Source organism: Anabrus simplex, chromosome 4, assembly GCF_040414725.1.
Source record: "Anabrus simplex isolate iqAnaSimp1 chromosome 4, ASM4041472v1, whole genome shotgun sequence".
Lineage (NCBI taxonomy): Eukaryota > Metazoa > Arthropoda > Insecta > Orthoptera > Tettigoniidae > Anabrus > Anabrus simplex.
Genome location: NC_090268.1, coordinates 401,179,272 through 401,198,052, shown reverse-complemented (window position 1 = coordinate 401,198,052; position 18,781 = coordinate 401,179,272). Strand labels below are relative to the sequence as shown.

The 18,781-nt window shown below is 38.6% G+C and overlaps 1 protein-coding gene across 2 annotated transcripts in view; it reads right to left on the bottom strand.

Annotated features, from left to right (window-relative positions):
- Window positions 1-18,781, bottom strand: part of LOC136872761 (uncharacterized) — a 92,477-nt gene that overhangs the window by 20,048 nt on the left and 53,648 nt on the right. The window contains exon 1 of one of the 2 annotated variants that reach the window (XM_068227524.1): window positions 16,099-16,134. The exons of the other annotated variant lie outside the window; for it this stretch is intronic. The gene's annotated coding sequence lies outside the window, so the exon portion shown is untranslated. Of the gene's footprint in view, window positions 1-16,098; window positions 16,135-18,781 lie in introns of those variants that run through there. 2 annotated transcript variants of the gene reach the window in all.

Here is an 18,781-nt window from a genome sequence, read left to right as displayed (position 1 = left end):
AGTCAACAGACACCCAGAACAAAGTAAAGTGGCAATCAAAGATCAATGAACAGACCCTGCACCTGCATGACAATGCTTAAGAGATGATGATCAATTAACACATTGTAACATGTAATGGGGGTCAGAAATAAGGACACACAACTGGTAGCATTCAAATTCTAAGACTAGGATTTATTAATTAACTTATTAGTATGTACCTGCGGCTTTGCCCGCATTTATTAATTCAACTCATCGCCATAAGACCTATCTGTGTCGGTGCAATGTAAAGCCACTAGCAAAAAAAAAATATATATATAATAATTCAACTGTTTTATATAATAAAAAACTATTTTTTCCTTATAGAGCTTCTGGTTGAGCTATATTAGTGTCCTTCCAAATGGAGCTAAGATATATAGTGCGTTTGCCTTTCCAACTCTTGAACAAACCACGTACAGTTGACAATGGGAGAAGCAGCCTTTTCGAAGATGGAGTCCTACAACTTTAAGAGATTTTTCTTGTACCTTGTTGATGTTCATAGTGAAACTGAAACAAACGGGGAACTGCAGACATCTAAACTTAAACAGTATATCCGAAGAAATTATTTGAATCTGAGGAACGAATATTACTTCGCTCGTGGCATGCCCAATCCATGAGAATGCCTTCACTAATATTAGTCATCAGTTTCAGAGTCATGTTCATTGTAGAGGGCAGGATTCTTATTCTTAAGAAGGATAATCGGTGCCACAATTGTCCGCTCTAAGATGTTCGAGGATACTCAAGGTGACTCCAAGTCTTTCAAAAGCTCTGCCGTGTAGTCGATAGACTCGTAACTTTGTAGAACATCAGGTAATTCTTGTAAAAGTTGCTTGTTGATGACGTTGACAGCTTCACTTCTTGGAGCAAGAATTGCTCTTTGACATAGCCATGCGTAATTTGGTGAAATGCTGTGGCCACAAATGTTAAAAATTTCAGATCTGTGCATGTTTATCACAATCTAATCTTCTTTACTATAGCCTATGTTTTCTATAAATTAAATAATAAAACATGAGATTGAGTTAGTTGAAAGAAAACATGGTAACCGGATAATTCTTGTGAGTGTTGCTTATTGATGACTTTGACAGCTTCATGTCTTGGTGCAAGAATTGCTCTTAGACACAGCCATGCGTCTTAGGTGAAAACCTGTGCCCACCTATGACAAACATTTCAGATCTTTGTTTGCCGTACATTTGGCTGGGAATCGCACACAGACAGACAGACAGACAGACAGACAGACAGACAGACAGACAGACAGACAGACGTCATGGATGGAAGGAAAATGGCTTCCTATTCCATGGACTTAAAATGGCTCCTTGAATTGTGTTCTCTACCTACCTAATGTACATTGCCTAGTGACAGTGACTGTGCATTACAATCTTGGTGACAGCACGTTGGATTGTCATATCAAAATACATTTCTTCCAATGGTTTTTCGTTCATAACTCACCAATGAAAGCGAAAATGAAAATTCCAGCTTCAAGGTGCATTCGGACCCTCTTCCATCTACCTATGTTCAAAATTTCAGATCTCTGCATGCTGTAGATTTTGTTGGGCATTGCGCACAGACAGACAGACAGACAGACAGACAGACAGACAGACAGACAGACAGACAGACAGACAGACAGACAGACAGACAGACACTTCCTTTTATTATTATAGACTACCAACTGCTTACACACTACACAGGCACACCAGGACCTCGACTGAAATAAAACAATCACGTTACAAATTCTTCCCCTACTGTCACTTAGAGTCTAAGTCAGTTCCACAGTTATTCTCACAGTACACTATCACAACCACTTAGTTCACAGATTGTGCACCACAGTCGCGTAATCCTGTATGTCATACGCTGTCCGTACACTCACAGCAGACTTTGTTTACAGTCCCTTGCCAACCTCTCATGCAGTGCCAGAGACACACACATATGTTCACTCACAGCAGCTGGACACAACTCAATTTCTCAGGGCAGACAGAACAGAAGGAATACTCACTTCACGGACAGAACTGTCCTCATTGCACTGACTCCTTAATTCAGACTGAACCTCAACTCAAACTGAACTGTCACTGTCCACTGACTGACCCAGTACTCCTCAACAGCACTAACTCTCTGAGTGAACTCCTCTCCAGACACATCTGGCCTGCCTTGAAAAAGGAGACCAGTAGTTCCAGATGAGTCTGGAAGCTGGATGTGCCCAGAACACTCTCGGCCCCATCAATTGTCTTGAGGTTTCTGCAGTGATTAGAGGCATCCAGGGAAATATCAGAGGGCCTGGCCTTGTACTCCTCGCTTGGTTCTGACTGGTTGGCTGCACAGTGAGCTGGTAGGGCCACTAACTCGGTGATGTCACTTGTAGCTGGGGCTAGGCTAACTTGCTCCTCCCACGATCTTACGATTAAATGGTGGACACTGCCACTATATTTAACAGTTGTTCTTCTCTTGAAGAAAAGTAGTATTAGAGGAACTTAATCATAAGGAAGTTAGGAATAATTTCTATGAAATGCACTTCTTCTACTTCTAGATCCTATTTCCTCTGTTGTATGTTATGCTTCTTCATCGAAACAGTACCTGGTGTCGACATACATGTGTGAACAAAAGTCCTGTTCTTCAACCTCAAGAGATAAGTCAGCATTTATTCATGGCGAAGAGGTGCTCACTGATGGTCTGTTGGTATTTTTTGTTTCATAAGGATGTGGTTCCGTTCGATATATCTTCGGAACTTTGATTCTAATACGGTCGTTACAACTTTCACCTTGACCTGTAGGATGTTGTTCCGCTGGTCATTATGTCAAGGGAATGAAGGAATTTTTTGAGTTCCTGCAACATAAAAGATGCACCTCGGTCAAATGTATGTTCGATGATGGTCTAAAAGCTGCACATAGCTGTGGGAAATAATCATTGACTTTTCTTGGAGTTAAGATAACACACAGGAAATTAGAGGGCAGTCTTGTATTTTCAGAGAGAATATAATGAATCTTCAATCATCAAATGTTAAGATCTCTTGAATTCAATATTCAGTCATTCTGAAGATGAAATTGTTTTACTGTGCATGTAGTCAATTTTAATACCTAGATTTCATCTTGGCATATATAAGAGCAAGGGAATGTCATTTCAGAAACACTATCTATAGAATACAGTAAGTTTTGACAGTATAAAATGAAGCCTGTTTTCCTTGTGTAGCACCACACCCTTCCTGGCTCAGGACTGAAGGAACTGTGTTCAACTAAGAAGCAAATAAAATCATCTAATTTGCAGAAATGATATTTAGCTTCAGGAGATAGGAATCACTTTTCCACAGCTCTGAAAATCATTTCATACATTAGGCTAATTTTATCATATTTGCATCTTAATTGTGTTATCTACATAAACAAATATCTCCTCACATCTCCCCCAAGATATGATACTGACTTTCTCTCAGGAATTTTGTACCAAAATATACATGACATAATGGATACTCATCTTTTATATGTTACAAACTTCATTGTGATCCATATTGACAGTAATTACATATAAAGGGTAAATTGGTCTCCCTATTCAGTACATATGTACAATGCCAAATATAACTAAATTTCTATGAATCTGTTATATTCTCATTGAACTGATTTTCAGTACTAGTTTCAAACCTTATCGATCAATCAATCAATCAATCAATCAATCAATCAAGATCTGCATTTAGGGCAGTCGCCCAGGTGGCAGACTCCCTATCTGTTGCTCTCCTAGCCTTTTCCTAAATTGTTTTACTGTGCATGTAGTCAATTTTAATACCTAGATTTCATCTAGGCATATATAAGAGCAAGGGAATGTCATTTCAGAAACACTATCTATAGAATACAGTAAGTTTTGACAGTACAAAATGAAGCCCGTTTTCCTTGTGTAGCACCACACCGTTCCTGGCTCAGGACTGAAGGAACTGTGTTCAACTAAGAAGGCTCATCTTCAGCCATATATAGTCAATTGGTATATTAAAAACATGAAACAGAGCATGTCTGAAAGAGAAGAACACACTTTGAAAAAAAGAAAAAACTTTAAAACAAGTCCTTGATGAATGTATCTTGGAGATGGTGTCAAGTCCATCAGTCAAAAAATAGTGCATACAAAGACTATCTCTATTTTACAAACTGTGTCTCTGATAGAAATCTCATGTTTGGTCTTCCTTAATTCTAATTCTGAAGAGGTATCCACATTTAGCAATTTTGACAACCATCTCATCACTTCAGTGGTGGTGTATGTGAAACAGTTGACACTTCATCGTCGTCGGCCACTACTCGTTTCTGAGAATACGTTTTTCTCCTGCAATTCTTCTTAAAGTCTGTTGGTTCTGTGGAGATGTTGATGATGAATGATCAAGCCAATATTTGCATGAAACATGCAGGCCACACAGGTCACATCTAAAGGTGGGTGGAGGACATGGTTGGAACTGACGTAGTTATTACAAGTGATGAAAGTCATCTTTCTGTCCGTATTGAAAATTTCGCTAAGTATATAGGAAAATATTTAAAACTTTACTTCCACCTATTCAATACAATACAAGATATTGACATCCAACTTAAAACATTTTTCAGAAGTGAGACATGTTTCGCCTCATATTTTGAGGCATCTTCAGTCACTAATCAAAACCTTATTCTGTCAGATAACATTTCAAACATTCTATAGCTATTATACAAATGTTCACGAAACAACTAAAATTCAATTGTAATGATAAAAACATGTGTTGTTCACTTGATGAAAAAGACGTCATAGGATGGTACAGTGGTACAGAAGATGGCTTGAAGCCTTAGTCAATATTTAATTTTAAATTTTAAATATATAGTGGAAAGCATATAAAATCATTTCATTAAAAATATGCAATGCATTCAAATGATATTAAAATAGTAGGTTCTTAAGTGGTACATTAAAAAATGGAGGTGTCTTACAATTATGAGTGGCAGCTGATGGTTTAAAGCCGTAGTCAGAGTTTGATGCATAAGTAGAATAACACATCAATATGAGGTAAAAGAATATGAAAAGGATTACATTAATAAATATAAAAGATAAGGAAAAACATTCCAAAATGCTGGGCAAAAGTTGAAGACGCCAGCGTATATTTGCCCGTAATGTTTGAAGGTCAAACAGTTCAAAGGTTGTTTATAGTTCAAAGGTTGTTTCTAGAATAGTTCAGCGAGATTGTGTAGACATAAAGTTTAAAGTTGGCTTGAATTTATTTCGAGTCATCGGAGTAAGTTTGTAGAGAATGATGATAAGCAGTTATTCTCTACGTTGGTAAAATTTGACTTGAGGTTGAATGGCTGTTGTTTTCATAACTGATTGACGATATATTTTCAAAGTGTTGAAATTGGAAATTTTATCTTATTGACGAATGGTGTGAAGGTTTGATGTGGCTGTTGAAATAAAGTTGTAGATTGGTTGGTTCTGAAATGAAGAAAGAAAAAACTGTATTAATTTTTATGAGAATGGAAGAAAAAACTTGGGACAGTTTTTTAAAAGTGTTGATGAAGAGAGGATATTGGTGCTTACCTATAGCGCTGTGGGCCTGTTTGACTTCTTGTGTGAATCGTTGTTAGGATACTAGAGATTGCTAACGTTTTTACTCCTTGCGTTGTACGCATGTCGTCTGTGCGGAGGGGAATCGTTTGGAGGGGGCGAGGCTATAGGTTTGTGATTGGCGCACGGAAGGGAGTTGTGTAGGGTGGGGGAAGTGGAGGGATGTGAAGCTTAAGATTGGCTCATGCAGGTGAGTTACGTAAATTGGGAGGGGAAGGGGGGTGTGATGTGTTTGGTGACGTGGAAGGAGTGTTTATAGATACTGTATTGAAAATATTGAAGAAATTTTTGTCTTGAAACTTTACTTTATCAAACAATGCCACCAATTGGTCATATAAAGGGCTTCTATTGTCTATTGGATCATTTAAATTTTTATTAGGATTGAATTTTTGATCCAAAAATATATATAAATTTTCGAATTCAGTCATGAGTCTACCTTTTTTTAATCTTTTTAGAATTTGAAGGTCCTGTTCAATTATGGTAAAATTGTGCCCAGTTTCTTTCATGTGATTGCTCATTGCTGAGTGTTTATTATGTTTCTGAGCATTGAAATGTTCGGAGTACCTAGTTATGAAGCTTCTTCCTGTTTGTCCGACGTATGAACTTAGGCATTCATTACATTTTAATCTATAGATACCGGAGCCTGAATATTTATTATTTTCGGAATTCATTGTATTGTGGTTGAAGAACATTTTTTGGTTTGAATTTTGAGTTTTGAAAGCTATTTTGATCTCTTGATTTTTTTAAAGTATTGGTTATTTGATGTATGATTGGGTTGGTGTATGTAAAGGTTGCGTACTTTGATTTTTCATTTTTTATTGGGGAGAGCTTTGTGGATAGTTTCAATTTAACCTTATTAATTAGTTTGTCTATAATGGAGGGGTTATATCCATTGAAAGAGGCTATTTCTTTTATTGTATGTATTTCTTTTTTAAATTGATGGTTGAAAGGGGAATTTTTAGAGCCCTATATACTATACTGTAAAAGGAGGACTGTTTGTGTGATTGTGGATGTAGGGAATTTTGTTTAATAGTTGTAGGTGTGAATGTGGGCTTTCTGTAAATTCAAAAATCAAACTTATTGAAAACTCTTGTTATTGTGATGTCAAGAAAATTAATGGAGTTGTGGTTCTCATCCTCTTTAGTGAATTTGATGTTGTTATCTAGATCATATAAATAAGTTAATATGTTCTCACTGTTGTTGAGATTTTTGTCAATTATTACTAGCGTGTCATCGACATAGCGTAGCCATAGATTTAAACCAATGATGTTATTTATTATGTTGCTGTTTTCGAGGTTATCCATATAAATTTCAGCAAGGATTCCTGACAAAGGGTCTCCCATGGCCAGGCCTTCTTGTTTGTATATTTTATCGTTGAAAGTTAAATAGTTGTTTTGTAAGACAAAGTTTAGTACTTTTAAAAATTCTTCTATTTCTATTTTGCTTAAACTGCTATGTTTGGAAAGATTGTTTTTTATTATTTCTATAGTTTTTTAGCGGGAATATTTGAATACATGTTAGTGACGTCGAAAGAGCACATTATGTGATTAGGTTTTAAGTTGAATTTTTTAAGGATTTCACATAATTCTATTGAATTGTTAGGGTGTTTGTTATGAAATTTAAAATGTTTTTTGAGAAATTTTTGGAGGAATTGTGAAGTTTTATATGTCGGGCTATTTTGACTGTTTATGATCGGTCGAATGGGAAAGTCCTTTTTATGTACCTTGGGTAATGATCTGACGGTGGGTAATTTGGGGTTCATATTAATGAGACTTCGGTATTCATGTTCATTAAATAAAAATGGAGAATCTTTTAAGAGTGTTTTTAGGTTACGTTGAGTTTTTGTAGTGGGATCCTTTGGGATTATTGTCTAAGTTTCATTAGAGAAGAACTCCTCTGTTTTACAGATGTAATCTTGTTTTTTCATTAAGACTATAGTATTGCCTTTGTCGGCTTTAGTTACTATGATGTTATTAGTGTCAACATTTTTCTTAATTCTAGGATCTGTTTTTGTGAGGTAGAGTTATTTTTGTTAGAAATTTCTTTTACAAGAGCAGGCAATTTCTTTTTAATTTCATATTTTACATCATTCTGTTTGTCGGATGGAGTTTGTTTATTTATGTTAGCTTCAACCTCGGCTATTGTGGTAATTATATCTTCTGCTTTATGTGGGTTGGGCAAATTATGTTTTAGGCCTTGGTTAAATAGTTGTGTTTCTTTGTCTGAAAAAGTGATGACAGATAGATTGGTTGTAGTAGGAACATTGTTCCAAGGGGAGGGGGATATTTTTATACTACTGTTCCGATTTAGCGATTTTGCTTTTTCTTTTTTTTTTAATATGCTAATTTGCGATTTAGAGTTTCTTGCTTTTTGCTCAATGTAATCTGTATTTTATATGAAATGTGTTGTTGATAAGAATTCCATTCTAGAGGTGATAACGAATTCGCGATAATCAAATGTTCGCGATAAAGTTGTGTATTCAAAAAATATTTCTTTTTGTACAGTAGTTTTATTTCAATTTTGAGCCAAATGTTGTTGATTTTATTTTGAATGTCTATAGATTTATGTTTCGGAATGTTTTTCCTTTGAGTTGATTTTAAAAAGGAGGAAAAGAACCACAACTCCATTAATTTTCTTGACATCACAATAACAAGAGTTTTCAATAAGTTTGATTTGCGAATTTACAGAAAGCCCACATTCACACCTACAACTATTAAACAAAATTCCCTACATCCACAATCACACAAACAGTCCTCCTTTTACAGTATGGTATACAGAGCTCTAAAAATTCCCCTTTCAACCATCAATTTAAAAAAGAAACACATACAATAAAAGAAATAGCCTCTTTCAATGGATATAACCCCTCCATTATAGACAAACTAATTAATAAGGTTAAATTGAAACTATCCACAAAGCTCTCCCCAATAAAAAAAATGAAAAATAAAAGTACGCAACCTTTACATACACCAACCCAATCATATATCAATAACCAATACTTCAAAAAAATCAAGAGATCAAAATAGCTTTCAAAACTCAAAATTCAAACCAAAAAATGTTCTTCAACCACAATACAATGAATTCCGAAAATAATAAATATTCAGGCTCCGGTATCTATAGATTAAAATGTAATGAATGCCTCAGTTCATACGTCGGACAAACAGGAAGAAGCTTCGTAACTAGGTACTCCGAACATTTCAATCCTCAGAAACATAATAAACACTCAGCAATGAGCAAACACCTGAAAGAAACTGGGCACAATTTTACCACAATTGAACAGGACCTTCAAATTTTAAAAAGATTTAAAAAAAGGTAGACTCATGACTGAATTCGAAAATTTATATATATTTTTGGATCAAAAATTCAATCCTAATAAAAATTTAAATGATCCAATAGACAATATAAGCCCTTTATATGACCAATTGGTGCATTGTTTGATAAAGTAAACTTTCAAGACAAAAATCTCTTCAATATTTTCAATACAGTATCAATAAACACTCCTTCCACATCACCAAACACATCACACGCCCCTTCCCCTCCCAATTTACGTAACTCACTTCCACGAGCCAATCTTAAGCTCAAAAATGCTTCACAACCCTCCAATTCCCCCAACATACACAACCCCCTTTCGTGCGACAATCACAAACCTATAGCCCCACCCCCTCCAAACCATTCCCCTCCGCACAGACGACATGCGTACAACACAAGGAGTACAAACGTTAACGATCACTAGTATCCTAACAACGATTCACACAAGAAGTCAAGCAGGCCAACAACGCCATAGGTAAGCACCAACATCCTCTCTTCATCAACAATTTTAAAAAATCTTCCCTAGTTTTTTCTTCCATTCTCATCAAAATTAATACAGTTTTTCCTTTCTTCATTTCAGAACCAACCAATCTACAACTTTATTTCAACAGCCACATCAAACCTTCACACCATTCGTCAATAAGATAAAATTTCCAATTACAACACTTTGAAAATATATCGTCAATCAGTAATGAAAACAACAGCCATTCAACCTCAAGTCAAATTTTACCAACGTAGAGAATAACTGCTTATCATCATTCTCTACAAACTTACTCCGATGACTCGAAATAAATTCAAGCCAACTTTAAACTTTGTCTACACAATCTCGCTGAACTATTCTAGAAACAACCTTTGAACTATAAACAACCTTTGAACTGTTTGACCTTCAAACATTACGGGCAAATATACGCTGGCGTCTTCAACTTTTGCCCAGCATTTTGGAATGTTTTTCCTTATCTTTTATATTTATTAATGTAATCCTTTTCATATTCTTTTACCTCATATTGATGTGTTATTCTACTTATGCATCGAACTCTGACTACGGCTTTAAACCATCAGCTGCCACTCATAATTGTAAGACACCTCCATTTTTTAATGTACCACTTAAGAACCTACTATTTTAATATCATTTGAATGCATTGTATATTTTTAATGAAATGATTTTATATGCTTTCTACTATATATTTAAAATTTAAAATTAAATATTGACTAAGGCTTCAAGCCATCTTCTGTACCACTGTACCATCCTATGACGTCTTTTTCATCAAGTGAACAACACATGTTTTTATCATTACAATTGAATTTTAGTTGTTTCATGAACATTTGTATAATAGCTATAGAATGTTTGAAATGTTATCTGACAAAATAAGGTTTTGATTAGTGACTGAAGATGCCTCAAAATATGAGGCGAAACATGTCTCACTTCTGAAAAATGTTTTAAGTTGGATGTCAATATCTTGTATTGTATTGAATAGGTGGAAGTAAAATTTTAAATGTTTTCCTATATACTAAGTGGTATGTTCCGAGCTGTCAGCGGAGAGATGGCGTGGAATGACATTAGTAGACGAATAAGTTTGAATGGCGTTTATAAAAGTAGGAAAGATCACAATATGAAGATAAAGTTGGAATTCAAGAGGAAAAACTGGGGCAAATATTCATTTATAGGAAGGGGAGTTAGGGATTGGAATAACTTACCAAGAGAGATGTTCAATAAGATTCCAATTTCTTTGAAATCATTTTGTAAAAGGTTAGGAAAGCAAAGGATAGGGTGTCTGCCACCTGGGCGACTGCCCTAAATGCAGATCAGTATTGATTGATTGATTAATTGATTGATTGATTGATCATTTTCAACACAAGGCAAATACAGGAGCTGTATCTTAATTAAAGCCATGATTGCTTCCTTCCCAGTCCTAGTCCTTTCCTCTAACAGCATTATCATAAGACCTATCTGAGTCCGTGCATTGTAACCACAATAGCAAATTAGCTAAACAACATTGCAACGACAAAATATGATGTAATTCACCAAAGAAGGATTAAAATCCTGGTAAATCTCTCACTAAACAAGGAAGCAGTGATAGATGGCAGTGGTTACTGTTTTAAGAGGGAATTAACTATTTACCCAGTGGTGGTGGTGATTACTGTTTTATGAGGAAGTACAACTCTTTACACTAATTCAAAGAAAAGGAGGAGTAGGTCCTATCCTTCCCCTGTAATAATTAAGAGGGGAATTCCTCAAGGCAGTATTATTGGACCTTTATGTTTTCTTATATACACTGACTGACAGAGCAAATGCAACACCAAGAAGGAGTGGTTCAAAAGATGTGAAAGTTGGGGAAAAAACAGAGACGGCACGGACGAATAATTGATGATTATTTCAAACCGATATGCAGGTTACACAATGCGCACGGCATCGACTCAGTAGGATGTAGGACCACCGCGAGCGGCGATGCACGCAGAAACACGTCGAGGTACAGAGTCAATAAGAGTGCGGATGGTGTCCTGAGGGATGGTTCTCCATTCTCTGTCAACCATTTGCCACAGTTGGTCGTCCGTACGAGGCTGGGGCAGAGTTTGCAAACGGCGTCCAATGAGATCCCACACGTGTTCGATTGGTGAGAGATCCGGAGAGTACGCTGGCCACGGAAGTATCTGTACACCTCGTGGAGCCTGTTGGGAGATGCGAGCAGTGTGTGGGCGGGCATTATCCTGCTGAAACAGAGCATTGGGCAGCCCCTGAAGGTACGGGAGTGCCACCGGCCGCAGCACATGCTGCACGTAGCGGTGGGCATTTAACGCGCCTTGGAATCATACGCAATAGCGCCCCAAACCATGATGCCGCGTTGTCTAGCGGTAGGGCGCTCCACAGTTACTGCCGGATTTGACCTTTCTCCACGCCGACGCCACACTCGTCTGCGGTGACTATCACTGACAGAACAGAAGCGTGACTCATCGGAGAACACGACGTTCCGCCATTCCCTCATCCAAGTCGCTCTAGCCCGGCACCATGCCAGGCGTGCGCGTCTATGCTGTGGAGTCAATGGTAGTCTTCTGAGCGGACGCCGGGAGTGCAGGCCTCCTTCAACCAATCGACGGGAAATTGTTCTGGTCGATATTGGAACAGCCAGGGTGTCTTGCACATGCTGAAGAATGGCGGTTGACGTGGCGTGCGGGACTACCACCGCTTGGCGGCGGATGCGCCGATCCTCGCGTGCTGACGTCACTCGGGCTGCGCCTGGACCCCTCGCACGTGCCACATGTCCCTGCGCCAACCATCTTCGCCACAGGCGCTGCACCGTGGACACATCCCTATGGGTATCGGCTGCGATTTGACGAAGCGACCAACCTGCCCTTCTCAGCCCGATCACCATACCCCTCGTAAAGTCGTCTGTCTGCTGGAAATGCCTCCGTTGACAGCGGCCTGGCATTCTTAGCTATACACGTGTCCTGTGGCACACGACAAAACGTTCTACAATGGCTGTCGGTTGAGAAATCACGGTACGAAGTGGGCCATTCGCCAACGCCGTGTCCCATTTATCGTTCGCTACGTGCGCAGCACAGCGGCGCATTTCACATCATGAGCATACCTCAGTGGCGTCAGTCTACCCTGCAATTGGCATAAAGTTCTGACCACTCCTTCTTGGTGTTGCATTTGCTCTGTCAGTCAGTGTATATATATAAATGATATGAGTAAAGAAGTGGAATCTAAGTTACGGTAAGGCCTTTGCAGATGATATTATTCTATATAGAGTGATAAATAAGTTATAAGATTGTGAGCAACTGCAGCGTGACCGCGAAAATGTTGTGAGATGGACATCAGGCAATGGTATGATGATAAACAGGGTTAAAAGTCAGGTTGTGAGTTTCACAATTAGGAAAATTCCTCTCAGTTTTAATTACTGCATTCTAGGGTGAAAGTTCCTTTTGGGGATCATTGTAAGTATCTAGGTGTTAATATAAGGAAAGATCTTCTTTGGGGTAATCACATAAATGGGATTGTGAATAAAGGGTACAGATCTCTGCACATGGTTATGAGGGTGTTTAGGGATTGTAGTAAGAAAGTAAAGGAGAGGGCATATAAGTATCTGGTAATACCCAACTAGAGTATGGTGCCAGTGTATGGGACCTTCACCAGGATTACATGATTCAAGAACTGGAGAAAATCCAAAGAAAAGCAGCTCGATTTGTTCTGGATGATTTCCGACAAAAGAGTGGCATTACAAATCTGTAGCAAAGTTTAGGCTGGGAAGACTTGGGAGAAGGAAGACGAGCTGCTCAACTAAGGGCCGGTTCTACCACCTACTGGTAAAGTAGCGCGTAATTTGCCCTCCGCGTAAAAGGATGTTTCCGTTCGACCACCCCCAGGTAGCGCTATCGGCGGCATAAATCGTAGTTAGGGCGCGTAATTTATCGGCCACTTCGAGGGCCCGATAAGACTTTACCTGCCGGGCACGTTTTGAGAGTTGAACATTATTAGCTGTATATCTGGTGACATACAACTTAAATTAGCTTAGTATACTGAAAAAAGCATGATGCTGTAACAGTGGCCGATATTGTATTGCAGGATCTTGAACATTAATGCTTCCCTTGTGTTGCAACGGTCACACCAGCCTCTCGCATCGGTAGCTTAGGGAACACATTATATAAGTCAAGCTTTCGTAAAGAAACTTTAAAAGGATATAAAATCAAAATCTATTTGTAAATCATTTCAAATGGGCTTTAGTTTTCTACTTTTTCAGTTTTCAGACACGAGGTATAAAGCCCCATTCACAATGCAAACGTAACGTAACATAAACTTAAAATTAACGTTAACTTAGAAGTTAGCGGCCATCTTATCTAATGGATCCATTCACAATGCGCCGACGTAAACTTAACTGCGAGTCCGTAAAATTAAGGGATTGCAAACTCTAAGCTCTTGCGGTTAATTTTACGCTAACTTTAAGAACCAGCCAATCAGAACAGAGGTAAACATTGTGTGTTGTGCACGATATAATGACTTCTTTCGACGAAACAGTTGTAATTCTCTTTCAAAATAATCTTTGTGTATAGGCTATGTATGATAGAAGGAAAAAGAATTACAAATACGCTGTACCGAAGTATAATAGGTGGAAATTAATATCCTGTAGTAATGAAATCTGACAATAAATGGCGGGAGACAAGCTCGCAGCGCTGGCAAACGGACGAGAGAATTTCCCTGTCATAAATAAAACAGTGTCCCTGTATATTTCTTAACATTATAACGGACTACTAGTTTACGAAAACGATATCATCCAAACAAATAGATCCAAATATCTCATCGGGGTGTGATAGATAGGGTCATAGATGTCGGTAAAGGAGACCTTTTACATTTCTTTTTATTACAAAAGGGGAAGCAAATCGTAAGAAAGGCAAACAATTCAGGTTTCATCCGCATGTCCAAAACGAACTGATGAGGGTCATTTCTTACAGTAGATAACTGAAATCGCCCTGAGATAACCTTCTTTGATTCAAGGGATGAACCCATTTTCTGCACCGTTGTTTAGATCGCCTTTTCAGGTACCGTAGGCCTACACAGCTCCCAGGAGCAAAGCAATAGATGTTTGAAGTAATATGGATTCCGCTACCACGTTGTTTGATTCCATCGAGTTATTGAAATATAAAACTGCGAGATAGCCCAAAACCTGACTTCCGTACTAAATAACATGGCAGTGTTTTGATTGGCTGCTGTGTACTTTTTACGTTAATGTTACGTTCCTCCATTGTGAATACCACAAATTTTACGTTAATTTTACGGTTACATCATAATCATCATCTGTTTATCCTCCAGGTTCGGGTTTTCCCTCGGACTTAGCGAGGGATCTCACCTCTACCGCCTCAAGGGCAGTGTCCTGGAGCTTCAGACTCTTGGTCGGGGGATACAACTGGGGAGTATGACCAGTACCTCGGCCAGGCGGCCTCACCTGCTATACCGAACAGGGGCCTTGTGGAGGGATGCGAAGTTTGGAAGGGGTAGGCAAGGAAGAGGGAAGGAAGCGGCCGTGGCCTTGAGTTAGGTACCATCCCGGCATTCGCCTGGAAGAGAAGTGGGAAACCACGGAAAACCACTTCCAGGATGGCTGAGGTGGGAATCGAATCCACCTCTACTCAGTTGACCTCCCGAGGCTGAGTGGACCCCGTTCCAGCCCTCGTACCACTTTTCAAATTTCGTGGCAGAGCCGGGAATCGAACCCGGGCCTCCGGGGGTGGCAGCTAATCACGCTAACCACTACACCACAGAGGCGGGCTTTACGGTTACGTTACGTCGTTAAGTTTACGTTTGCATTGTGAATGGGGCCTAACTTAATATATAGTATGTACCGTACCCCAAGTATTCGAGTGTTTTTGTAGTGTAATGGCCAACGCGCTCACTTGGTAATACGAGGTATGCAGGTTCGAGTCTTTATTATGACGAATCTTTTTTATTTCCATTATTAGCATTGTGTTAATCTGTATGCCTCTGTTCATACGTTCTTTTGTTAATAATATATTTCATTGAAATATTTAATCGCAATATTATGTCTACTAGGAAATTGCTTTATATGCATGCTACTTATAGAAAGTGATGTTATGATTAATAGCACATAGGATAGTCGCCCAGGTAGCAGATTCCCTATTAGTTGTTTACATAGTCTTCTTGTAGATTATATCGAAGAAATTGGAAGCTATTCCATTCCCGAATTCCTCTTCCTATGAATGGATATTTATCCCGATTAGTTGTTTACATTTACAGTACCTTCCAACTTTATCTTCATAAAGTTAAACATTAGAATGAAATACTTCATCAATAAATGAAAGCAGGTTGAACTAAACGAGGTCACAGAACTATTTGCAAATAGAGCATCGTGGAGATAATTAATCAATTCACAGAAGCCTGCAGATAGAATGCTCAAAGGCAATAAGTCCGTAAAGAAGATGTGTGTGTGTACATAGGCCTACGTATAATATATGGAAGCGCGTGAAAGAGAGTTAAGAACAACGGCAGGGATCGAAAATACATTTTAAAATGTAAATTAGAAATACGATGAAAACCCGCGTATACCTTCTATTATGGAGCGAGCGACTTGACCAATCTACTACGAGAATACTTTTCAAAACGCTGCCTTACATGACAGGTTATAACGGGCGTAAGAAAATGTAATCTCTAGATTTTAATCCCGATTAGGTATTGATATTGAAGATCATAGATTAAAATCAAGAAAGCTTGACATAAATCGTTGTCCATACCTCTTAAAACTCCCCTTACTAGGCTTTTTGGTGATAATAAGCAAACGCAAGCACAGGGAAATAAGGCGATCGAAATGAGTTTCATGCATCTGACGATAGATAGCACGACACTCGAAAGCGAGAAGTCGCTGAAAATCAGTCTAGCCAACTTCGTATATCGGTGTCATTCATTCATTCATTTATTTCAATTAATTCCAACGAGCCTGCAGGCTCATACATAGGAATTGTACAAGACATTACATACTAGCTCCTGGTAGCTACCTAGCGCTTGTGCGGAGGTGGTTGGACGCAAGCCAAAGTACCAGCCGATTTACACCTCCAGGTAGTATACCTCCCGGGCAGCTGCCAGCCACTTTACCAGCAGATGGTAGAACCGGCCCTTAGTGGTAGGCCTAAATAAAGAGTTTCAAACAAATTTATAAAAAACCACCATTCCAATACTCTACAATCTTTAAATTTAAGATACAATTGTTACATGGATGTTAAAATGGGACATGTTTCGCTTAAACTTAGCAAGCATCTGTGCCGCACCAAGTTTGCCTTGGTGACGCACTTCTTGGAGCATGCCACATTCTTTGACCGCTGTCGACATTTTTGTCGATCTATTCCCTGGACGTGACGTATGACTTGTTTTCTCCTTGACAGAGAGCGCTTCCGGCCATCAGCCGAAGTGTCTCCCAGCAGTCTTGTGCCGTTGCCTACGAGATACCAAATACAGTAGAGATAGTACGCGACACAGAGAGATATCTAGGGACAGCTACTGGAGCTCACTCTAGCGCATAGACCTGAACAGTACTGATTCTCTCATAAGAGCACGTGTATTTTTGTGTGAAGTTTTTTGTGCTATTTATCCGTTTTCAGTGAGTTGACATAAATAAATAGTAGTGTGTGTCATTCCTTGATATCTCCTCTCAACATGAGGGGAAAGGTATGTGCTGTGTTTGGCTGCCCGAAGTGGAGAAAAATGCGCGGTCGTTCTTCAGGTTCCCTCGTGACAAGAACATGCAAGTAATATTGTGTTTGCATATATATTCTTCCAGTGACGGAGATTTTTATAGTACTTCGTAATATTCTGACCTGCTCGACCCATATTTTAACTGGCATAAAATGTAATACGCATGTTTTATTCTATAGTGCAGCAGTTAACCTTCAATACCGATGTGTTGTTGTAGGTGTGATGTGTGGGTTTTGAAATGTCACAGAAGCGATTTGGATAAGGTGTACAAGAAAGAAGGGACGTAACGCTTATATAAGAATTATAAGATGTGTTCAGATCATTTCCAGGCCAGCGACTTTAGAATTCCTTGACAATACAGCCAAGGGTATGTTACAGTTTTGCTCTAATTGTACGTAAATATTACTTAAAGCATCACTATCGACAACATTTTCATACTTTTCTTTCTTTATCCCTCTTCTCAGATTAAAGCCGAGATTTTATAGATTATCTTTCTGCTAGTAGCCTTCATGTTAGGAGGAAAATTGTCCAGCTATTAAATGTTAATTCGCCGGGCTGAGTGGCTCAGACGGTTAAGGCGCTGGCCTTCTGACCCCAACTTGGCAGGTTCGATCCTGGCTCAGTCCGGTGGTATTTGAAGGTGCTCAAATACGTCAGCCTCGTGTCAGTATATTTATTGGCACGTAAAAGAACTCCTGCGGGACTAAATTCCGGCACTTCGGCGTTTCCGAAAACTGTAAAAGCGTAGTTAGTGGGACGTAAAACAAAGAACATTATTATTATTAAATGTTAATTAATTGCATCATATGTGTAAGGAATGTGCCGATATGTTCATTGACAAGTGTCTTAATGTGATGATACAATGTTTTTAAATGAGAAAAAAGACAAATCCAACCGTAAGAGTTCAGGCTGGAATGCTAAAGCTAAAAAGTAATGCATAAATGAAAGATCAAGCTATTTGACACCACTCCATTTCACTTCTTGTTTATATGTCTAATTTCAGTCTTTGAATAATAACCTTTTAAATAACTCTTCATTCATTTATCCAGAATTAGTTTAGCAACTTCGAAGTTAATATCTCAATAACACTTTCTTTCTAGACGTAATTTATTTATCCACTTCCGTATATACATTTCCATTGATATTTGAATTTAGCGCGATTTGTTCAGGTCAAGTCACTAGGAGCGCCACCGTCGAATTATCTCCCATTTTAGCAAGGCGAAATCCGTAAGTGTCGCGTATTATCTCTACTCTATTTGTATTTTGAGATACACAAGCCAGGACATAGCTACTAATTTGTTGCTGAAAAAGCGGCCCGACCGTGTTCACGGTTTGGCCGCTAGATGTCAGGTTTCCGTCCTGTTCTTGGCGGACTTTAACATTGTGATATGCGGAGTAATTGTGATACTGTGTTGATTTTGTGCAATTTATTGTGAATATTGTTTCTTTCGATGAGTGTCTGTGAGGTTGAGAAGAAGGTGCACTGTTGTGTACCTCTCTGTATTTCAGATGACACTAAAAAAAGCGTGAAAATTGTCGTTCCATAGTTTCCCTTCCGAGTGCAGTTTAAGGGAGAAATGGAAGCAAACGTTTTCTAAGCATGGTGATATAGTAAGATCTCTTTAGGTATCTAGCAATTCTTCTCATAAACCAGATTTCAGTGTAAGCACATCAATCAAACTTCCTTCTGTTTTCATTGTATATCCTGTTCATAAACAGGAAAATGTC